We start from the raw sequence: 25,515 nt of genomic DNA on the forward strand, positions 1-25,515 counted from the left end.
GTGTCTGCCTGCACAGGGATACTAAAGAAGGCAGAGCAAAGATCAACCATGGTGAAGAATGTGTGTGTGTGTGTGTGTGTGTGTGTGTGTGTCTGTCTGTCTGTCTGTAATTATATTTATTATACTAGAAACATCTGGTACAATGGGTGATGTCTAATTTAGACATTATGTCACAACCCAGAAAATTAAAATGTGAGTTGGGAATGATCACAAATTGATGGTGAAACTGTATTCCACAGTCAATGACACATGTAACACACTGAGGGAAGGTTTTGTGGGCAGGAGATGTGCAGCCCATTAACTGCCATGACGTTTAACAACAGCTATTAGCTAATAAGTCCATGATGAGAGTTTAGAGTAATTCGTTTTTGTACCTGACTTAGAGGTGTCAGTCTTATAGGTGCTGGTGGTGTGGAGCTATTCCACTACATTATGGAGTTTTTATTGTTTTGTAACCTTATTTGTAAGGGTCAGTGCCAGGCCAAGGTCCCCTCCAACCACCAGAGGGAGGTCTTGAGTCAGGCACGCCACTAATCAGGCTTAACGCCCAAAAGCTGGGCTAGGTCTATATAAGCTCAGTGATCCAGTCACTCATTGCTGGATCTTTGGCAAAGTTCTGAGCCAAGCACCTAGCTGGTAACTTTGGGTATTGAGGTCTGTGAGCTCTTGTGCTGCGAGGGTGTTTCTGTTTTTACATGTCCCCTTCCCTTTCCAGTTTTCCCCCTCAAATCTGTCTCTCTCCCAAAGCTCCCCTTAGCCATTACAGCTCCTCTCTGTTTTCCAGTTTTGTTTGGGAAGTTTTAGTTAGGTTTTCCCCAGGGCATCGGGGCTGCCATCCTTTCCATGGCGTCATTGCGTCTCCCTTTTCCCACGCTCGGCGTGGTATTTACTTTTTCTTTCCTTCTAATTTTGTTGTCCTCCATTCCTTCGGGGCTGACCGGGGTTTGAGCCCACCTTACATTATTTTGTTTTATTTTTATTGTAGTCCAGATTGCTAGAGTGAGAATCCCTGAAAACACTTCCTGAACAAGATATAAACATGATGCTTTTGAAGAAACCGCATTCAAGTATTTTAACTGGATTAAAATAGTTAATTTGATGTTAATTTGAATTTGAATTAACAAATAATAAATTATTTAGATCTTTATTTAGATGTATTAATTATTTAAATTGTCAAAATAAGAACAAGGTTATTTTCCAACATTCCAAAAAAAAAGAAAGGCTGCAACATTTTTTGCATTAATTATTAATGTAAAACACTGAAAAGCTTTTCTGTTGAAGGAAACTCTACTTGTGTATTCTCTTCCCCTCTATATCTCTCACTCTTTTGACTGCATTGGGATACAGCTGCAAGTTTAATTTCTGAACATTTGGAATAACAAAATACACACACACACACACACACACACACACACACACACACACACACACACACATCTTCATATGGCTTTACAAATTGAAAGAAAAGGAAAAAAAAAAGCCCTGCTTTTTTTGGCATATCTACATTTAATAATTTATTCCCGTGGATTCTACATAGTTATGGTCATGTAAGAAAGCTGTGTATCATAGTATTCATCCAGTATTCAGTAAAAATGACAAGAGCTTTCTAGAGTGCTATCATGTACTCAAAGTAAAGAAAAAAAAAAAAATATATATATATATAAGAGTTTACTACCTCATTGTATTTTTTACATTTTCACTGAGAAATGAACTGAAATTGGCAATGGAATGAACTTAGCAATAATCAGATAATCATATAATGAAACCAACATTGTAAACACATCTGACAGTGAGAGTTTGAGCAGGAGAGGGGAGATGTTCTTAAGATGATTATGGAGAGTTGTTAAACTGATTAAGAGTTACTCTGATATATTAGTTGTACTACACAATTTGTTTCTTTCCTATTTTTTAACAAATTCAAATTTCATGACAGCAGAATACTTTTCTTAATTGCTTGAAGTTTTTCTGGATGATTTAGAGGCTGTCTAATTGTGATGGATTTCCATTTGTTTGGTTTGAGGATTCCCTCATTGTCTTAGAGCTCCTTGTGAACACTCTTCTTGAAGTAATAGAGAGAGAAGCAGCAGTTCTGACATGTACAACCACCTGCAGTCTGACTGACAGTCCAACATTCATCTGGTACAAAAATGGACGTCGTTTATCCTCCAGTACAAACCCACTCCACCTGCAGCCAGTCAGCAGTGAGGATGCAGGCAGTTATATGTGTGCTGTAAGAGGTTAAATAAACTCAAACGCCTTTACATGAAGGAATAAAGGAATAAAGCCATCACTCTCATTTCAGAAGCGCTCAAGGCTAGAATCAGTGAAAATACTCTGTCAGAGGTCTCTCTCTCTCACTTTCTCTATCTATCTATCTATCTATCTATCTATCTATCTATCTATCTATCTATCTATATATATATATATATATATATATATATATATATATATATATATATATATATATATTATATATATATATATATATATAATGTGTGTGTGTGTGTGTGTGTGTGTGTGTGTGTGTGTGTGTGTGTGTGTGTGTGTGTGTGTATAGTAGCTGGAGTAAGAGTGGCTGGTGTTTCAAAGCATAGTCTGTGGCTAACGCAGGGTGTTCATCATTGGTTGAGTGTTCTGTACAGAGGGAGCAGTGATGTTCCACACCAAGTTCTTGTTAGCCCTTTGTAAGTCTTTCTTTGTCATCACATTATTTTCTTGTTCCTGGTTTCTTTATCTTTGTTCCTAATGTAAATTTTTCATTACTAATTCACAGATGGGTCAGACTGCTGGTTTCCTGAAATTGGATTATCATAATAACTCCTGGACTGTCCTAATTAACACTCCTCTCTGTCACTCACTCACACACTCTTCTCACATTCACTCTTCCCTGACACACAGTCTTGGCACATTTTTTGCTTGTTTTTTTCATTCCTTTCACTCACACACTCTCTCCATCAGGACCACGAACACACCACACAAACATAACACCACTGAAATACAAAACCAACTCCAAGTCCTCTACAATGAGAGTTCATGAAGAGTGGTAATGTTCTCTTGACCTTTAACTATGTACTAAAAGCACAGACTACAGGGAAATTTAACAATCAAATGTCTGTTAATAAAGAGCTCTTCTTACTTCACTGTACCAAGTCTCATCAGCACTGTGGGAACAAAGGAAAATAAACTCAGAAGAAACATCTTTGAGGTTTTAAACTTGTGAACTGTCTGTGGTGTATTTAATTATGTTATTATTAGTGTATTAAAATTCTCTTCCTCTTTTACTGCACTGTTCTCTCCTTTTTAAACAAATGTGCGCACACGCACACACACACACACACACACACACCCACAAATAAATGTATATACGCCCACACAAACACACACAGACCATAGAGTGCTATGTAGGTGTTATTTCCTTGGTGCAGACAAACTCACACACGCATGCACAAAGAAACACACACACACACACACACACACACACACACACACACACACAATATTCTGTGGGTGTTATTCTTGCGTTTCAGGTCCTCAATCTTCACGTGCAGCAACTGCCATGGCTGCACATTCATGGAGAAAACATGATTACTATCACTGCACTGTGTGTGTGTGTGTGTGTGTGTGTGTGTGTGTGTGAGTGTGATCAAACCAAACCAATAAACGGAGGATGAAAATAACAGTATGGAAATAATTACAAACTGCACTGTTCTCTCCTTTTTCAACAAATGTGCGTGCACGCACACACACACACACACACACACACAGTACTCTGTGGGTGTTATTCCTGTGTTTCAGGTCCTCAATCTTCACATGCAGCAACTGCCATGGCTGCACATTCATGGAGAAAACATGATTACTATCACTGCACTGTGTGTGTGTGTGTGTGTGTGTGTGTGTGTGTGTGTGTGTGTGTGTGTGTGTGTGTGTGTGTGTGTGTGTGTGTGTGTGTGTGTGTGTGTGTGTGTGTGTGTGTGAGAGAGAGTGTGATTAAACCAAACCAATAAACGGAGGATGAAAATAACAGTATGGAAAGAATTACAAACTGCACTGTTATCTCCTTTTTCAACAAATGTGCGCGCGCACACACACACACACACACACACACACACACACACACACACACATGACTTGTCATGAAACAGTACAGAGTTATTCCTGTAGATCAGGCCACTGAGAGCCTCAATCTTCACATGCAGTAATTTCCATGTCTGCACATTCATGGAGAAAACGTGTCTGTTTATTGATTATTATCACTGCACTGTGTCTGTGTGTGTATATGTGTATGTGTTTATGTGAAATAATTACAAACTTTTCTTCACTCTTTTAGTTTTAAACTGTTTATATACATAACACTGGTCCCTGCCTGAGTCATTAGTGCCTTTACATAGTTCAGGCTTCTCCACAATATTAACTGTGTGATGCAGAATTCCTCTTTTAGTCAAAGACATGTTGGCTATGTCTAAGTACTTTTCATAAATTCTGTGGATTCCTTTAAGGTACATGTTATCTGCTGGTTATAATTCACATTTAAATCACTCACATAAGCTCCTGAAACATATGATATGTGAAAGAGGTCATTAGAGGAGTCTGGGCCCCATAAGAGAGTGGGAGTTATCTTACAGCTTCACTTCTCTCCTCTCTAACTCCAGCAGATACTGCAGAACACTGAGCTGATTCTGAGCTAAACCACAAAATGAGACGAGCTCTGTAAAACTTGTAGCAGGATGGGTGAGGGGTTAGCAGACATGAGTGACTATGCACAGAAATGTGGGGCCTGTTTGTCAGAAAAAAGTTCACATTTGTGCTAAAGTATATTATACCACGACTGATTAAATGAGTTTGTTCAAAAATACATATCGAGTCGTATAGTTGCAGTGATGTAACTGTATGTGCTGGAATTGTGTGCAGAAAGATCAGAGAAAGAAAATTAATTATTAGTGACATCATTAGAGGAGCCTGTGTTTTTACAGAAGAACATAATAGTGTGTGTGTCCACTTTCCCATACAGTTCAAATTTACCTTCATACACACATCAGGAGATGCCATCATGAGGACTATGTCAGATTGCTGAAATCAGGAGAAATTAAATATGAGAATCTGGCACCTAAAAAAAGCTTTAATACTCCACAAACGTCCTCTGTTACTGTCCACACCAACACACCTCAAGGACAATCACAGAAAGTGTCGGAAAAGAAGTGTGGAAAGAGTTTTAGTAGACAGGATGATCTACGGCAACACCACCGCATTCGCACAGAAAGAAGCCGTATCAGTGCTCAGAGTGTGGGAAGAATATTGGTGTAAGGTTGGCTGGACATGTCACTTGATCCAAAAATGACGTTGGTAAGACATCTTCCCAATTAGCAAACGAACTCTGTATTACGTTTCCCAGACGCAAATCGTACGTCGGCTAGACGTGCTATGGGAGCACTTTTGGCAATTTAGATTCGCTTTGCCTTGCACAATTTCTGAACACTGAGGAAAACAATAACACTTAGATGAGTTTATATAATATATTTGAAGGAACTAAAAGCAGAATTAAACGTTACGTAATACAATAGCCATAATACAACAGCAGAGACGACAATGGACCACTTGGAGATTTTAATTCGCATTTCATATTTTCTTGGAGAAGGCGCTGCACATTAGTAGACTAAGCCAGACGGGAGACTCATCCCATGCATCGCTTACCCTGGGTCCTCATATTAAGTATACTTGTGTTTTGTCCATTTTGTGAGTGTTTTCATGTGACCATGGAGAATAAAGAGCTCTTTAGCTCGACCTTGCCGTCGCGACCGTCACAGAAATAAGCTTTTAAATAAAATAAAACTGTAAAGTTTTCTGATGAGAAAGAGAAAGTATAGCATCGTCCGATGAAGAACTATATCCAAATATCCAGTTTTTCGGGAACTTGGAAAAACAAATAATAGTTACGATTCAAACGTCCTGTGACAATATACATCAGCGGTTATGCAGCGTTTGTTTGTCACGAATGGCCACCCTCCTCACGTCCCTGATGTCACCGTTTCCCGGTCTTCCTGCGCTGCCTGGTTCCATGCCTTAGTTTCGTTTTCTCCGCCCCCGTCTGTTCCTCCATTCCACTCCTTGTTTTAGTTTCCGCTGTTCCCATGTTCACCTGTATGTTTAGTGTCTTATTGTCTTGGTTATTTAAGCCCTGTGATTGTGTCTTCTAGTTGTTGGTTATTGTGGCAAGTTACGTTTTTTCTGTCAGGTTTGCTTTATGCTTGTTTTACTGTCGTTGCTGGCATTGCTTTTCTGTGTACGTGTGTTAGATTATCCTCAGCACCCCTTAGCCTCTGTTTGTTTCGTGTTTCCTCATGAAATAAACCGCCTCCCACATTTTGCATTCTACCTTTTGCCTTGTTCCTGTTGGAAGCGTAACATGAGTTGAGTTATTAGAGCCTGTCCGCACCTCCTTGGGACTCCACGCAATACAACATTCTTGTTAGAGGTAACCTGCGTCTCGACTTGGTGGCCAACCAGAGTAGTCGGCTGCAGTCGAGAGCTGAGCAGAGAGCCACCAAGCCGTATTTTACCTGCAGTACCCAACGTCAGCTGGTAGCCGGAGAGCTGTAGGTTTAATAGCTTAGACACTTTGTGTAATTGATCAGAACGAGATAGGGGTGTAGGATGGCCCCTATCTAAAGTAGGTGAATCTTCTCTGGCGGATGAGCGGCCCACCGTGACAATCACATTAATACATTCCCAAACTGTAATTTATAAACAAGATCAAAAACTACATTCATATTTGAATTGAATTATTACGTTTTTGTTATAATGAAACTTAATGTATAGTAAAATGCTGCATTTCTATTACCTTCCAGAAATAATGCAGAAATAATGCAGAGTCCATGATGTCGCACTCGCTGTACCTGCCACTAAAGTTGCACCACAGAGAACAATCTGATCTTTTCTTTTCCACATGTGATGGAGCGTTGGTTTCATTTCCCATTGGAGCCAAGTTAACTATACCCAGTAAGCTAAACCACTCAAAAACCACACACTTTCCTTCATAGCTTCATAAGGGTTCGCCTAATAAACTTGTGTAATAAGCAGTGTAAGTAAATGGTGTGTGGGATGCAGAAAAGCTTAGCGCAGGAGTAAGGCTGCTGTCCAAGGTACTGATACTAACATGGTCTCTCTTGCCTCAAAATTGTGTCTTCCTGATGACATGTACACAGCTTTGGATTCTTATTTCAGCTCTCCTGAGTACGACACACTACCAGTGAGGTACACACAATAAATCAAATTACCTTTACAGACAAAGGAAATAACTTGATATTTACTGAAAATATACATTCAATATACCTCAAAGTTGTTTTTGTAATCCAATTCATAATTGTAACATCACAGTGGCTACAGTCTTTTAAGCATGTTTTGATGCTTTTACAATCTTTCAAGCATGATCTGATGTGTGTGTTGTAATGCTTTGGAGTTAGTCCTATTTAAGTTACACTCCAACCCCGATTAGCGGAGAGTTTTGGAACTGGTAGAGAGAAGCCTGTGACGCATGTGGAGGAGACGCGAGTTCAGGACAACACTTATAGACCAGGTAGGGTACACTGCTGGGGCCTGGAGTGGATGCTGAGTGACCTCTCTTAATCACTTCCTCCACTTCCTTCAGAATCGGCTCCCTCAGTTCGAACTCTGTTGTTGGGGGGCAGGGCTGATGAGGGTTTTGTTGGGCTCAAGCTCTTGCTCCCTCAACAGCTCTCTCAGGGTGTTCAGGAGGAAACAATTTACTCCCTCTCTTGAATACTCTAGGTAGCCACTGTGTTTGCCTCCAAGCAGATTTTTTACTAACTCAAAGGGATTGGCAATGAAGGTGGCTCGCTTCCTGGCTCTCTCTCTTCCCCACATCCTATGCCAGTCTGCTCTGCATATGGTCATCAGCTTCTTCCTCAGATAATTCTGCAGTTCTGCTAAGGCCTGCTTCTCTTTATCAGTAGATTTCTTGTACTCTTTCTTGAGGGTTCAAAGCTCCTGGCACAGTCGATGTAGTTTTCTGGCCCTGCGATTCATGCTGTAGGTGGTGGGCTTGTTGTTACCTTTCTCTACTTGCCTGAATCTTTCAGAGGCATAGCTGATAATGATGGTAGTCATTATTTGAAGTCGACTGTCTGCATATCCTTTGGCTGTAGCTTGAATGATGTTGGACATGTCTTTGTTAAACTGCAACTACACACTCTGGTTACTGGCTGTGGGCCACTTTATCTGCTGCTTTGGAACTACTCTGCTTGGAATAGGAGACACAGGAGCATGGAGGGACTTTGCTGCGCAATGGTTGGGGGCCAATCTTCTCTGTGGCCAGTCTGGGACCCCGGGGCCCCTATGGAGCTGCTTCGGCCCCCCCTTGGCCCTTCCGGAGGCGCCCGACCCCATCCGTGCCGTCCCCGGCCTTCCCGGACCCACGGTTCACCCAGAACCCAGAATCTGCTCAAATTCCTGGCCAGGTGACCTCTGTGACCTCTCTGGTAAGGAGGCGGGACTATGGCGATTGAGGGTCGGCTGTTTTGCATATTAAGTAGCCATGTGCAGTTGAGCATGCATGTCAAGTAGCTGTGTTTCATGCTGATAGACTGGCTTTTGAATATCTTCTATCTGTGTGTAATTATATTCACTTTTAATCATGATTAAGATTGCATGCGAAAATCCAACAGACATTTCACAGAATGTCAGTTTCATTGGCTTCCACATTTCTAATGGTTTTCTGCATTTTTAAAAATATCTCCCACATTATATATATATATATATATATATATATATATATATATATATATATATATATATATATATATATATATATATATATATATATATATATATATAAGCAATCCAAAAAAAGGTGTTCAACCATATGAGAGCCGTAAACGTTTGTGTGCTTCAGTCCAAAAGTGTATGTTTCTTTCTTTTATTTCTAGGAGAGCCTGGCACCTGATAGTGTTCCAGGCTACCATCACGTAGTAAATGGTAGCCTGTTCATTTTAGAATAAGATTAATAAAGTTGACTTAATTGAATATTAATTGAATAAAGATATTTTAACCGAATCATTTATACACAGGAAACAATTTGAATAGTTGTTTATTGTTCATGAAATAAATAGCAACCAAAATAACAAGTGCATCATTTGTGAGATTGTGTCTCATTACCAAAAAGTTATTTATTCACTTTCTTAAAGTAGTTTAAATCGGTGCCCATTCACTTTGTGCAACAGAATGCAGAATAAATCAGTGCTCATTCATTGTGAAGTACAAAGCACAAGAAATCAGTGCTCATTAATTTTTTGAAGTACAAAGCAGAATAACTTTGTGAAACTTAAAATACAGTATAAATCAGTGCTCATTCCCGTTGTGAAGTACAAAGCAGAATAAGTCAGTGCTCCTTCACTTTGTGAAGTATAACACAGTATTAAATGGTGCTGCTTCACTTTTGAAAGTACAAATGATTATGAACAACACACAGAATAAATAATTAAAATAGGAATAAATATACACACAGAATAAATAATTAAAGCAGGAATACATATAAAACTATGTATAAGTATGAACAATGGGGTGAGTGGGGTGGTCAGCAGATCACTGACCCTGTCCAGCAGCTCCTCTCTTCATCTCTTCCATCCACTGCTCCACGGTCTTTCCTGCTGTTGCCGAAGTGCACCCCATGAAACCTGCTGTGGCCAAACTCTTTAGTTTTAGGTCCACAGCGGCGGTAGCGGCGGCGGCCTCTGCCTCTGCCTTTTTCTTCCAACGCCACGCCGTGGTCCGGGGCACTTTGGCTCCGGCCGGCACGGCAGGGGCAGTAGGAGTGGCGACTGTGGCAGGAGCTGCATCTCCTTTTGAACTGGAGCTCGTCAGGGTCTCACCGGGAGGAAGAGGAGGTTGGCCTCGGACACGCTGAGAAGCCTTCCCGGACGCGTCCTGCTGTATGTTAAAGTCAAAGGCAGGGTGCCTATGAGTCGGACGCTCCGGGGGCTTACTCAGTGCGGGAGGGAGGGGTTCCGGGGCCACCATGGGAGTGCTGGACTGGCCAACGCTCAGGTACAGAACATCCTGTTCCTGCTTTTACTTCTTGGCATTGTACCTGTAACAAAAAAAGCAGCAGAGCTTATTAACACTCAGCCTGTATAGTCCACAGTGCTAACAACGTCGCCCTTGTCACTCTCTGGCAGTTTGTCCCAGAGAGTGACAATGCTGTCTACCCTCTGCTGTATCACAAAGGCCTGGTGACACAGGTCCACCAGACTGTCAGCCAGATTTACTACGTGATGGTAGCCTGGAACACCATCAGGTGCCAGGCTCTCCTAGAAATAAAAGAAAGAAACATACACTTTTGGACTGAAGCACACAAATGTTTACTGCTCTCATATGGTTGAACACCTTTTTTTGGATTGCTTAGGACTTGTGTTGCACTGTACATGTAAACACAAAGTGAACAGAAGGAACTACAGTGTACTTACATCCTCCTCATCTCCACACAAAGCCTGAGTCTGGGTAGCAACCTGGCCATTAGAGCCGGTCTTCTTGGTCATCCTGGATGCCGAGGACCCAGCCAGGTCCACCCGGGTCCGCGACAAGGCAGCCGGAGAATGAGGTCCCACCGCTGCGCGATGGAGAGGCGGCAGTGGTTCAAGACTGTGCTCGAAGCACATGGGGTCTGTAAACTCATCGAATCCCACGTCCACATCCTCGAAGCCCTCGTCCTCCAGCTCTGAAAGGTCCTCATCACTGATCCCATCTGGAGCATCTGGATCCCTACCGAGGTCCTCCTGCAGCACTACGCCGGTCTGAGAGTACAGATACTCCACCCCAATGGAAAACCATTTCAACCATTTCACTGCGAGTTATACTGTGTATGACTATGTATGTGACAAATAAACCAAACTTGAAACTTGAAAAAAGGGTTAAGTGTGTGTGTGTGGGTGTGTGTGTGTGTGTGTGTGTGAGAATATGAGAGAGACAGAGAGGGGGGGGGGATTACCTGTTTACTCTCCAGGCCTAGTGTAATCTTCAGCCAGCTGGAGCCCAAGGAGTTGCTGGCTCAGCTTGTTGGTGTAGTGCTGCAGCTGGCCACAGCAGACCCGACTAGGATCGCTTCCCTCCACTGCCACTGCCACGCGGTCCTCGTTCCACCTCACCAACCCTTCAAGCAGGTACGCCTGGAAGTGCAGGGCACTCGCACTTGTACCTGCAGCAGTTGAGGAAAGGAGGCTTTTAGTAAACAGTGCTGACATGCATACAGAAAGCGAGCACAAGAGAGGCACTTACCAGGTACGAAGCAGTTCAGGTGCAGGTGGAATGATTCCAGGCATGTGGAACCGCGTGCGCAGCGATGCACGGGCAGGACGACCCCTCCCCTGGTCATCTGCCCCACCCTCCTGTACAGCTGAACACCAAGAGGGTCCTGAATGCAGTGGAGGTGGCGTCTCTGGGTCTGCCAGATGTCCTCCATCTTCTCGCGGTCCAGAAGCCTGACGCCCATGGTGTCCGTCACATCCATGTAATCTTCCAGCAGCTCCTGGATGAGCAGCTTGGTCCCCTGGGCCCCGCGCATGCGGCGCCGACAGTGCGGAGCCAGCTGCTTGGCCGTGGGTCTGCCGGAAGTCCCAGCGTCACTCAGGCGGCTTCTGGACCGGGGTGCCTCCCCGAGCTTCGACTGCCTGGCCTCCTGTAGACGGGCCACATCCTCCGCATCCCACGTGAAGACGCAGAAGGAGAGGCGGCCCATGAAGAGGCTGTACAGCTGGTGACTGTCCGTGGTGACACCTGCCGTGAACCGTCGCATGAAGTGCCACACGTCCAGCCTGACGACCAGCTGGTCCCACTCATGGAACATGGCAGCTGCCTTGCCCTTGCCTATGCTGGAACAGCAGTCACGGTCCACGGAGATGAGCTGGGGAGGGGCCTCTCCCGCTTGCCGGTACCGCTCCATCAGCTTGACGCACATGGGCAGCAGGCCCTCACCCTCCGCCGCTGTGAGGACGCTGATGAGGACCTGCCCAAACTCATTCCCCATGCCGCCGTGCTGGCAGCGGTGCCGGCAAGTTTTTTTGGTCACCTGAAGGAACAAAGGGCACATGACACACGTCGCACACGTGACAATCAAGCATATCGTAGAGGTTACCGTTCAGCGGCGCGCGTGCATGCAGGTTGTGCCCAAGCTTACCTTCTTTGTGGAGTCCATCTTCAAAACGGCTCCGTAGATGGAGGTGACCCTGGCCTTCATCTCCTCAAGTCATGACAGCATGTCCTGCGCGTACACTGTCAGCAGCCATTTTGGAGTGGGCACCGGCACCATCGGGGGCAGCTGGCGGGTGATGGTGCTGGGGTCGGTGCCCGGGGCCAGAAACTTCTTGAGCACGGAGAGGTACTCGGAGGACTTGGCCAGCCACTGCTGTCTGTGCCTGATGCACAGGTGCCTGTACAGTGAGGTCACACTGTTCCCCAGAGTGTGACCCCGCATCAGGCAAACGACCTCCTTGTCGCAGCACAGCCTAAAGAACGCCAACACAATCACAGATCAACCAACAGGTCACACATTATTCTATCACAAAATCTCTCTCTCTCTCTCTCACACACACACACACCTGTAGGTGAGGAGCGTTGGGAACTTCTCCTGATGGACGGGGTCCGGCTGCTCCAATATGTCCTGCGACCAGCCCACCACCTTCTTCTTATAGCGGCGGCACTCCAGGTACTCAGTGGCCATGAAGTACCAGCCGCTGAAGTCCAGGACCCTCCAGACGGTCTTGTACAGCCCGCAGGCCGTCAGCTTATGGCCCAGCTGAGAGGCGGTCCAGGAGGCGACCACCACAGAGGCAGATTCTTGATCAGTGCCGGCCTCCCAGACTGCTCTCTGGTGAAGAGCGCCTGGCTGACCCACTGATGCTGCTCTCTGGGCAGCGTCTGCTTCCAGCTCTCGGGCAGAAGCACCTTAAATGAACAAACGCACGCATCGTGAATATGGGCTTGCCGTTTAACTCGACCGACCACAAAAACACCAAGGCGGGGTGGTGCCGCTCACCTCAGCAGTGGGCACTGGCTGCGTTTGCGAAGGCTGCTTTTCTGGTTCAGCCATCGGCAGGGAGCGCTGGGGTGGGGCAAGGACCTCCGGAGCAGAGGAGGAGGGAGCTGGAACAACACGGGTTAATGAGCTTAGAAAAGGGCAAAAGATGTCACTTGACATCACAGCACAGGTGCACGTCGGCCTGCGGGGACAACAGCCAAGAAGCCTGAAAGTATCTAACGCTACCGAAGCCTAAAAGCATCGAGTGCTACCGAAGCGTGAGCCGCTCCCAGACCTACTCCCAGTCCCGCCCCTCAACGACGACAGCAGCGTCAAGCAAATCTAGGTCGTTATATGCAGCTATGTTAATGAAATAAGAAGATGAAATTAAGAAGATGACACAGTTTTAGCCAGCGAACATGAAGAGCACAGCTTAACATGCTTTTAGTGATTTAATGATTAAGTGAAGAATGAATTAATGAAACAGAGGGTGAAACAGAGACTATTTAGTTATGTCGAATATATATTTTCAATAAATATCAAGTTCTTTGCTTTGTTTGTAAAGGTAATTGGATTTATTATATATATTCATAATTTTAGTAAAGTAAAAGTAATCTAAGTCACATTTAAACATTCATCAGCCACCATCACTACTAAACTTGTCATTGTCTACCATTTGTTTTCAAATGATGTGAGTAGATTTATTAGAATAGCTCCTCTCTTTCCATTTTGCATTGCATTATGGGGCAATAGTGTCCATCCAAACCATACACAAAAATGACTGGTTCTAAGTATGCAATTGGGATGCATCCATTAGAACCATCCAACTGTTAGAGACACTTGTAATGACAGCCTGCTCAAAATTATTTTGAAACATATTGTGTCAGCCAGCTTCAGTTGTGTGATTTGATTTGATTTTATTACAGTAATGGAACTGACATGACTGATCATGACTTACTGATCGTTATATTCTGAATTGCTCCTAATTTTTTGAAAATTGATGGGGCGGGGGGTTAGATAATGAGATATTTCAATTAAACTGTCAGTACTCACATTTAATCAGCAGTGAAACTGTTCTGCCAGTAAGTTTAAGCAATTAATTAATAATTAATAATTTCCCACCAGAGGGTGCAAGGATGCGTTCTTCTAGAGCAGAATGTTTGATTATCATCTCCCTCATAATGCAGGCTGCCCATTTGCATCCTGTTCTCATTTGGTCTAAAAAACAGACCCATGAATTGAAGAATAGGGATAACAGTGAAGTTTTGTTTTTTTTTTGTTTTTTTGTAAGTAAAATTTAGTCCTTTGCTTGTATATAATGTGACACACATGAGCTATTTCTTTGAGCTTGTCTGGAGTGTTAGTCACATTCCCACTTTGGCTCAGTGCTTCTTTCTGGAGGTCTGGGGTGGTGCAGTGTCATAGACTGAGGTTGTCTTTATCTTTATTTGTACTTTGATGACAGCCCAAGGCTGACGGAGGATGGCAGCAGGTGTCTACATTTAGTATTTTTGAAATTCACTTTTCACAGATATGCATATTTCTTATTTTGCATTATCACAAGCTATAAACTCAGTGGAACATATTTTGCTGCCTCTTTGCGATGGCCTTCTTTCTCAACACCTGTTTAAAAACCACATGAGCATGCAACAAAGCTGCTTTAGCCAGGAAGGTCAAGCATTCCGTAAAAGAGGAAGGAAATAAATGTATTAACCACATCTAGCTTTTTAGTTTTGTGCTGCCTCTGTTCTCATCATTTGATATTTGAACACTGGTGATCAGTCTTGTCACATAACGGTAAGACTCTTTCTTTAGGTCACAGCAGTATTAATGCAACATCAATAAATATTAACAGAATGTAGATTAACAGAATATAGATTATGGTTTAATTTCCTAGAAAATTATTGTCTAATTTTGAACTAATTTGCAGTACCAGTAGAAAATTACCATTGACAATTCTGTTATTCTAATGTCAGGCATTATCAGTAGTTTGTGGTTACAACACATGATCTTGTTACTTGATTTGTGTTGTGAAAATATTAATTGAGACCAAAATAAATTCTAGTGTCCAGTCCTACTTTGCTAATAAAGTAATTTATCATTCTGATGCAATGAAAGTACATAGTAGGGGCGGGGGGGGGGGGGGGGAGGGGGTATTGTATACACCGTCCATCAAAATGATTTATAGCTTGTTTTTGATTGATTGACAGCTGTCAATCACACCACCCACGCCACACACTCAGAGCTCTACACAGTCTTGCACCTCCCTACCTAGCTGAACTCCTACACTCATACTGCCCCACCCGTACACTCTGCTCTTCTGATGCAGGTCTCCTCTCCAACATGACACCATACGAGAATCGAGCTCCTAGAACAGACCTGAACAATAAGCTCTCACTACATACAGTTTGGCCACTTCAGTCTTCTACACTGCTTAGGACATAACAAAACTTATTATTAATACAATATGTATCTGATTTATGACTGTGTAAATACATTTGAATGTAATGCTGAGATAAGGTGTTAAAATAGTTGAAGTTGTTTTTTATTTTGTTAAAGTTGGTAGAATGGTTTTGTGTTTTTACTTTTATCACAATTGCTTTCACCTTTTTCATTTACAGTCTGGAAAAGGATTCCTATAAATCCTTTTGTAATTCAATCCAGAGTAAATAGCCCTCAAGGAATAAAACTAAATTGAATTGAGATGACAAGAGCCAAACGTCCACAATAATACAGTTGTGTCATCAGATCAGTGTGACTGATATTTGAAACAGTGTAAACAGAAGCAGAAATGTGATGCACTCAGCTGTGTTGTGTGCTGTTGTTCATCTGTGCAGGTTTGTTTAATGATGTCACTCAGAACTCCTCTTCTAACTCTCACTCTCATCACTCTGTTCATGTCTCTGGGTAAGACTGCAGTCTTCATCAAAATTGTATTTTTCTTTGTAAAATTTCCAAAACTGTTGAAACCTGCACAAATATTAGAACAATTCTCATATCTAGTATAAAGACTTTCTTACACAGTGTTCCCATTTAATGAAGTTAATTTACATTGGTTACCAAAGCCTCCCACATTCCCCACACCACTGCTACAGAGCTTGCTGAGGGCTTTGTGTTTTTTCTCAATTTCAGGGCAGTCTTAGATTAAAAGCACACTGTGGTAAAATTAAAATTCATAACCCCACTATAACTACAAAGTGCAGATATATTTTTGTTTGTTCTTTATTCAACCTCATATATTATGTGACTGAGCATTAAGTTGTTCAGAGTCACTAGTGTCCACTTGTCCCAAGCTCCCCCCCCACCCTGCTACAAGCTCTTCTCACTTTGTGGTTTTGCTCAGAATCCGCTCAGAGTTCTGCAGTATCTGCTGGAGTTAGAGAGGAGAGAAGTGAAACTGTAAGATAACTCCCACTCTCTTATGGGGCCCAGACTCCTCTAATGACCTCTTTCATGCATCATATGTTTCAGGGGTTGATGGAACAGAATGGAGTGTGAAGTACAAACAAACTAAAATATGTGCTTTAAAGGGGTCCACAGTGTTTATCAATGGCAGTTACACATACCCAGCAGGGCTGGAAGTCAAAGAGGAATTTTGGGTTAAAGAGCCATTCGATAGAGAACAGGACACACCTGTATATTGCAAACCCACTAAGGACTCAGGCAGAGTCCAGTGTTATGTAGATAAACAGCAACACTTCTCCCTCAAACTGATTAATGTAATGAAGGAGGATGAACATGTCTATCGCTTCAGAATCAAAACAAATGTAGCCAAAGAAAAATGGCTGGGAGATCCTGTCAAGATCACTGTCACAGGTGGGTTAAATCTCTAATTCCCCATTTTCTAACTGTGATGCATAGTGTCCCTTTACCCAGAGAAATTTGAGTCTTGCAGTTCATTAATGCCTATTTTTAACTTTGATGCACATTCTCACTTCATATAAAGGAATATGAGTTTAATTTAGCTGATTATTGAGAGATGCTAAACTAAGGGTTACTCTGATATATTAGTTGTACTACACAATTAGTTTTTTAACAAACTCAAGACAGTTTCATGACAGCAGAATTGTATTAATTGCTTGAAGTTTTTCTGGATGATTTAAAGGCAATCTAATTGTGATGGACTTCGATTTGTTTGGTTTGATGATTCTCTCATTGTCTTAGAGCTCCTTGTGAACACTCTTCTTGAAGTAATAGAAAGAGAAGCAGCAGTTCTGATGTGTACAACCAAATGCGCTCTGACTGACAGTCCAACATTCATCTGGTACAAAAATGGACGTCTTTTATCCTCCAATGCAAACCCACTCCACCTGCAGCCAGTAAGCAGTGAGGATGCAGGCAGTTATATGTGTGCTGTAAGAGGATATGAACATCTCCCCTCTCCTGCTCAACATCTCTGTGTCAGATGTGAGTTTATATTGCTTTATTTATTTGTTATAAACTTTGCTTTTCTACATTACTTCAGGAATTTACCGAAAAAAAGAAAAATATGTAAGAAAATTGAATTACTGAATACAACTCCACTAACTGTTAAATAATTATAATTTCCTTCATAATAAAAGAGGAAAATTACATTTAAAGTGATGGTGTCTACTAATAGATTCTCCAAAGAATGTATCAGTGTCCATCAGTCCCTCTGGTGAAATAGTGGAGGGCAGTTCAGTGACTCTGACCTGCAGCAGTGATGCCAACCCACCTGTGCAGAACTACACCTGGTTTAAAGAAGGAGGAACCTCACCTGTGGGATCTGGACAGACTTACAGCATCATCAGCATCATGGCTGAACACACTGGACTGTACTACTGTGTAGCTCAGAATGAACATGGAGCTCTCAATGGAACTGTGACCATCAGTTCTAAGAGTAGGTGGTAAATAATTAGAGAACATAACAGTGTCCATAAACTGATGACAGATTAAGTGATGGTGATGATCCTGTTCCTTCAGGAGGTCAGAGTTTGTCTGCAGTTTGGTCTGCAGTAGGAGGAGGAGCCTTTCTACTTCTCACTGTTTTCATCTGCATATACAGGCAGTTATAATTATAAATCAATATATACAATAAGTAACTTAGAAGGTATTTCTACAATAATGAAAAAAATAATGATCTCCTTTCCATTAACCAAAGGAAACAGAGAAATCCCAGTGAAAACGATAAAGATGGAACCACACAGGTAAGATGACAACTAGTAGCAGTAATCTCTTTTGGAATTGTTCCCTTTATTGTAATTGAACCCCACACCCACCACATCACCTCAAAAATGGGAAATATCTTTAAAACATGTACAATTTACATAAAATAGTGTACAATGCATTAAGTATTGATTTTCTCACTCCTCCAGTTATTTGCCTTCTCCACCAATGTATCTCACCCAGGATGATGTGCAGTATTCCACTGTTACACCCAGCAGATGCAGACCTGTACAGGATGATGTCCAGTATGCTACAGTTAGGGTTCAGTGTGACGGTGTGATCAGCACTGACCAGCTGGAGGAGCCCCAGTATGCCAGTGTTATATTCCACCATCATACTTCTGCCACTGGGTGAGTTCTATAAGTATGACCCATGTAGTGTAAAGTTGATTAAAGAAGCTTTCCTTCACCTGAAGAGACAAAGATCCTCAAATTTGTGCATGGAGATGAAAATGCTGTCAGCAGTAAATGCAATTGTGGGCAGAAATGGGTTATAGGAACAGTGTTGTAGCTCCATCTGCTGGACAAAAACTGTTTTTGTGGACCCTGTAGTTTCTTGCAATCCATTACATATGTGACTGTGATCATGTATATTTGTTCTTTAGGTCACCAACTTGGAAAATGGAGAAGGCCTCAGTGATCTATGGCACAGTAAACCCTCATTAATGGGTCTCTACCATGGGGTAGAGTTATAAGAGCAAACTGCCATGAGATGAGATCACAACACCTATCAGCAGTACAGAGTTTTGATGTGAAAACTTGCATCAAATTGAGTATTCAAGATTATTTTCATAAGTTGGATAGCTTCGTGGGTGTCATTAAACTTGAATTCTGGGCATTTGTGCATCATATGTAAAAAAAAATAAAAAAATAAAAAATTGCTTTAAGAAATTATATTGAATTTAACCATTGTACATTTAAATATGCATTAGTGATTCTAACCCAATTTTTTCCACATGTGCAATACATTTACATTTTTTTTAAACAAGTTGTTTCTTGTTGAAATCAAGTAATTTATTAAATTAAATCAATTAATCAAATGAATTAAATATATTTAATCAATTTATTTACATGTTTAAATGAGGGTTGTAATAAATCCCCGAGTGCTGAAGGACGTGGAGCAGGGCGCACAGACTCCCGTGACTGTGAAGTACATTTAACAGGCAATGTAGACAGTAACTGTGGCACTCACATATAACAATAATGGATAACATAACTTCTACAATTAACATGGACTACTCACTCATAACTGAAGACAATATACACAGGCACAACAGTATAATAAAAAAAAAAAATAAAAACAAACAAACAAACAAAAAAAACCACTACACACACTTGGACATTAACATTATACGCAGACGCCAACAGTGAGTCACGCACTGACGGGGGTTAAATAGACTGACAAAAACTAACAATTAACCTCGTACAGGTGCGTGCCATGATGTGTTGTGGCTACAAACAGGAGTGGCCGTACCACGTAACTTGGGGTGGGGGGGGGTGTCCCGTGACAATGCTTCCTTATTACATCATCTCAAGTTAGTTTAAAGGGATTTCATTGATGATAATTTAATGCTTCTACCAATATGTAATTAATAGTTTTATTTGTATTTTTAAGTGACATTTTATGAACATCATGGCACATTCTGAATATTTTGAGATGTACCATTTTAGATTAACTTCCACAGGACAGGTTCTCTTGTTCTTTCATACGTGGGATGTTTTAAGTAAACGTTGTTTAATTTCAAGACCACACATACACACAGAAAATACCAATAATAATACATAATGATTAATGTATAATGAATATCAGCTGTTAGGCTATATAGCTATGACAATACTTTGCCAAGGAACACATTGTCATGTTCAAAGTTACACTGAACAGTTCCACACAGAGATCCAATTCCAAAAACTTATTCACTAATATTCACTCATTCACTTATATAAACAGACCTGAATGAAAGTAACCAAACAGACAGTATATACAAGTGGACTAGAGGACAGTAGGTGAAAGGTTAAGCCACTTTGTGTCTGATGTCATCTAGTGGCTGGATACAACTTTTACCCACACCTATTCCCATGTAAGTGAATGGCTCAGACAACAAACTTTCTTTTTAGATTGCATATCTAATGTCTTCCATCTTGGTGGCTTCAAATATTCACAATGTGAGTCCACCACAGACTGTATATACAGTCTATGGAGTCAATGTTTATGTATTGCCCATTGTAGACAAATATGAATATATATTTATGAATATATATTTGGACGAAGGGAAGGGAAATTATGTTAAAATTCTATTTGTCGACTACAGATCAGCATTTAACACTATCATCCCCTCCCTACTCACTACTAAGTTGGGGGATTTAGGACTGCATACATCCCTGTGCGACTGGATCTCCAACTTCCTAACAGACAGACCACAATCAGTACGGGTGGGCAACTGCGCCTCATCCACCCTCACCCTCAGCACTGGAGCTCCTCAGGGTTGTGTCCTAAGCCCCCTGCTCTAATCACTGTACACCTACGACTGCACAGCCACTTCCAGCTCTAACATCATTGTCAAGTTTGCTGACGACACTGTTTTCATGGGTCTGATCTCGGACAACGACGAGAGGGCCTACCTGGAGGAGATTAAACACCTGGAAAACTGGTGCCAGGAAAATAATCTCCTCCTAAACGTCAGTAAGACAAAGGAGCTGATCGTGGATTGCAGCAAGAAGCAGGAGCGGCACTACCAACCTGTGAGGATCAGTGGAACCACGGTGGAGAGAGTAGATAGTTTCAGATACCTTGGAGTTCACATCTCGCAGGACCTGTCCTGATCCCGCCATACCAACTCCCTGGCAAAGAAGGCTCGTCAGCATCTTTACCACCTCAGACGCCTAAGAGACTTCAGACTGCCCTCCAAAGTACTGCGGAACTTCTACACCTGCACTATCGAGAGCATCCTCACGGGGAACATCACAGTCTGGTTTGGGAATAGCACCAAGCAGGACAGACAAGCACTCCAAAGGGTAATGCGTTCAGCAGAGCGCATCACTCACACGGAACTTCCTGACCTGCAGACCATCTACTACAAGCGGTGCCAGACCAAGGCCAGGAAAATTGTGAAGGACCCCACCCATCCCAACAATAGACTCTTCTCTCTGTTGAGGTCAGGGAAGCGCTTCCGCTCCCTGAAGACCAAGACAGAGAGGCTGAAGAGGAGCTTCTTCCCACAGGCCATTCGGGCCCTGAATCAGGGAAACTGATAAACTGTGGGTCCACCACCACCATGTAACATAACTGTATATCTGTACATCTGTATATATAGATTTATACTCAATTACCTTGTTACGCAACAACTGTAGATATGTTATTATACAAAATGGATCTGTACATTCTGTAGATTGTGTACATATATACCCAACCATATACATTGTACATTGTGTATATAATCATAATATACATATATTGTACATACATTGTTAATATATTTTGTACATACATAGAATATATATATGTATCTTGCATATATTTTTTTCTCTATGCACCCCTGTTTCTTTTCCTCAGTTTGGACAGAGCATTCTCCACCATTTCACTGCGAGTTATACTGTGTATGACTATGCAGTCGAGAGCTGAGTAGAGAGCCGCCGAACCATAGTTGTACCTGCAGTAGCCCACGTCAACTGGTAGCTTTAGCGGTATTCATTCAAATGTATAAGAGATGTCGGTCTGCCCATCCTACTGTCCTAATCGGGGTTACTGCTCATGTGCACAACGCTATTAATAATACCCTTGTGATTAGCAGCACGCCGAGTACGTGCCATTTAACCTTAGATTGTTTTTGCCTCATGCTTACTATTGCTTGCTTCTTATAATTAGTGTAATATTATGATTTGTATCTTGTAACGTTGTATTTTAATGTTAATTCCGACTTCGTCAAGTACATTGTGTAAACAAGTGTTCAGAAAATGTGCAATGCGAATTAAAATCTCCAAAAGTGGTCCATTGTCGTCTCTCTATTTCTCACTATTAGTAGGCTAGTGTATTATGTAACTTTTAATTGTGTTTTTAGTGTTAATTCTGTCAAATATATTATATAAACTAATCTAATGGACGTTCTCTCGGAAACATTTACACCTTGAGACAAGACTAGGACTTCTAGAAAGTTGGACTAGACATTAATTTTATTTTTTTCATTTTTTAAATTTATTTTTCTCTTTAAATTGTTATTATTGTGGTCACCATTGTTGGCCAGAGGAGGATGGGCCCCCCGTTTGAGTCTTGGTTCCTGTCAACGTGTCTTCCTCGTGCTCTAGGGAGTTGTCACTGCCACCCTTGGGTTGCCCACTGGGGGCCTGAACTTGGACATTTGTAAAGCTGCTTTGTGAAAAAAAACACCTGGTGTAAAAAGTGGTATATAAATAAATTTTGATTTCTTGTTATTCCCTTATTAGTGAATTTATAGCCCTGTTTCTTTTGGTCTTTACATTGTCATCACACTGTTTTCTTGTTTCTGGTTTCTTTGTCATCGCTGTTCATGTAAATTCACATATGTGTCTGAGTGCCAGTTTCTTGACATTGTACTACCATTATAACTCATGGACTGTCCTAATTTAAGACTCCTCTTTACAGAACTTGCCTGAGCGTCCTATACAGTATGCATACTCTCTCTCTCTCTTTCTCTCTCTCTCTTTCTCACCACTCTCTCACACACTATTCTCACACACGCTAGCTTTCTCATTCCTTTCACTGGCACACATTCTCCCTTAGGAATACACACACACCTTAAACATAACACCACTGAAATCTAAAACCGACTCCAAGTCCTTTACATGAGAGTTCATTAAGAGTGTGTTAATGAACTGTGCACTAAAAGCAAATATTTAACAAATAAATGTAATTTAATAAAGAACTATTTTTACCTCACTGTTCAAAGTTCTCATTTAGCACCATGAGAACACTGGAAACTTGAAAGAACAGGTATGAAGGTTTAAACTTGTGAAGTGTGTCATGCATTTTAGTGATATATATTTATTTATTTATTTTTTAATCTTAGCATTTCTCTTCCTCTTTTACTGCATTGTTGCCTCATATTGAAACACACACACACACACACACACACACAATGCTCTGTGGGTGATATTCCATTATTCCACATCATGTCTCTCTCACACACAGAGAATAATAATAATGATTTATCTCATCTGTTACTTTGAGCTTAACAGGATTTTACACACCCAACTCTTAGCAATACAGTGGTAGTAATAAAAAAAAAAAAAGAAAAACAGCCATTTTTCTTTTTCTTCATTTGTTGTGATTCTGAAGCTGTAGTTATGTTCATCCTCCTTCATTACATTACTCAGTTTGAGAGAGCAGTGCTGCTGTTTATCTACACAACACTGGATCCTGCCTGAGTCAATCATGTATTTAGGCTTATCCACAATCTTAACTGTGTGACCCAATTATGTGACCCAGAATTCCTCTGCATTCTAAGATGTGTTGGCTGTGTGTAAGTGCTGTTTATAAACACTGTGGATCCCTTTAAGGAACATGTTATCTGTTGGTTATAAATCACTGTGGGGAGACACATGACACTGCCTTCCTCTCTGTCTCCTGACCAGTGACAATCAGTGACACCTCCAGAAATGTTTCAAAGGGGCCAGATGGGGCCACTGAAAATATTGGGGTGGCAAATCAAAACCAAAGGGCAGACAGACCAAACGGGATTACCCCCCCCCCAACTGTCACGTGGTATGACCTGCCGTGTGTGTGGGGGGGGGGGGGGGGGGGCAGTTTCAAAGTGTAGTCTATGACTAATGAAGTGTACTTTGTACTCCTATAATAAGTTATGGACTGTCCTAATTTAATGTCTTTTGCCACAACTTCCTGCCCATTACTCTCTCTCCCTCTCTCTCGCTCTCTATCTCTCTCTCTCTCTCATACTCTTATCGCACACACTTGTCACTGCCTGTCTCATTCCATTTACTCACACACACTCTCCCTTAGAAACATCAAAATCCAAGTGACTCCATGTCCTTTACAAATACATGTGATTGAGAGTTCATGAAGAGTGTGGTAATGAAACATTTTTCACTACTAATTCACATATGAGTCTGAATGCAGGTTTCCTGTCTTTGGACTACTGTAATAACTCATGGACTGTCCTAATTTAAGACTCCTCTCTATGGCACTTGCCTCAACTCTCCAGACAGTAAACAAACACTCTTTTTCTCTCTCACACACCTTTCTTGCAAGAACTCATCTCACACACACTTTTCACTTGCTTAATCATTCCTTGCACTCACACACACCATAAACATAAAACCACTGAATTCTAAAATCAACTCCAATCCCTTTACAAATACATGTGGATGAGAGTTCATGAAGACATTTACATTTACATTTACGGCATTTAGCAGATGCTCTTATCCAAAGTGACTTACAAAAGTGCTTTGTCATTTACTCATAGAATACATCCTAGTACAGTACAGCAGGTTAGAATCAAACATACAAATGAACTAGAATACTGTAGAACATACGGATGAATGCTTATACTTAGAAGTGCAAAATACATAAGGTCTATTTTAAACAATGATAAGTGGTATAAACAATAAGTGCTAGAGTTTGTTAAACAACATACACAGTACCCTACAATAAGTACTAAATTAGTCAGTCAATATGGGAGCAGTGGCAGTTGTCCTTTAAATATTCTGCAAATAGATGAGTCTTCAGTCTGCGTTTGAAGACTGCAAGGGACTCTGCTGTCCGGACAGCAAGTAGGAGTTCATTCCACCATCTTGGAGCCAGGACAGAAAATAGTCTCGATGATTGTCGTCCATGAGACCTGAAGCAAGGTATTTCAAGCCGAGCCGTACTTGAGGTTCAAAGTACTCGAGGTACAGATCGAGCTTTGACCATTGACCTCATGTATGAAGGGGCTGGTCCATTTTTGGCTTTGTAGGCAAGCGTCAAGCTTTTAAATCTGATGCGTGCAGCTACAGGGAGCCAATAAAGGGAGCGCAGCAGTGGAGTAACGTGTGAACTTCAGAAGATTGAAGACCAGTCGTGCTGCTGCATTCTGGACAAGTTGTAGAGGTTTGATGGCTCTTAGAGGAAGACCAGCAAGTAGCAAGTTGCAGTAGTCTAGCTTTGAGATCACAAGAGACTGCACGAGCACCTGGGTAACTTCCTGTGAAAGAAAGGGTCGAATCCTTTGTATGTTAAAAAGGAGGAATCTGCAAGACCGGGTTAAATTGGAAACATGAGTTGAGAATGACAGATGGTTGTCCAAAGTTTTGCCCAGGTTACGGGCAATGTGTTAAAGG

General features: G+C 41.8%; 1 pseudogene across 1 annotated transcript in view; it reads right to left on the reverse strand.

The window, feature by feature from the left end:
* LOC113589841 (hemicentin-1-like) overlaps positions 1-25,515 on the reverse strand; it is a 222,667-nt pseudogene that overhangs the window by 172,244 nt on the left and 24,908 nt on the right. The window lies entirely within an intron of this gene.

The sequence above is a fragment of the Electrophorus electricus genome, chromosome 18, assembly GCF_041902795.1.
Source record: "Electrophorus electricus isolate QZ-2024a chromosome 18, ASM4190279v1, whole genome shotgun sequence".
NCBI lineage: Eukaryota > Metazoa > Chordata > Actinopteri > Gymnotiformes > Gymnotidae > Electrophorus > Electrophorus electricus.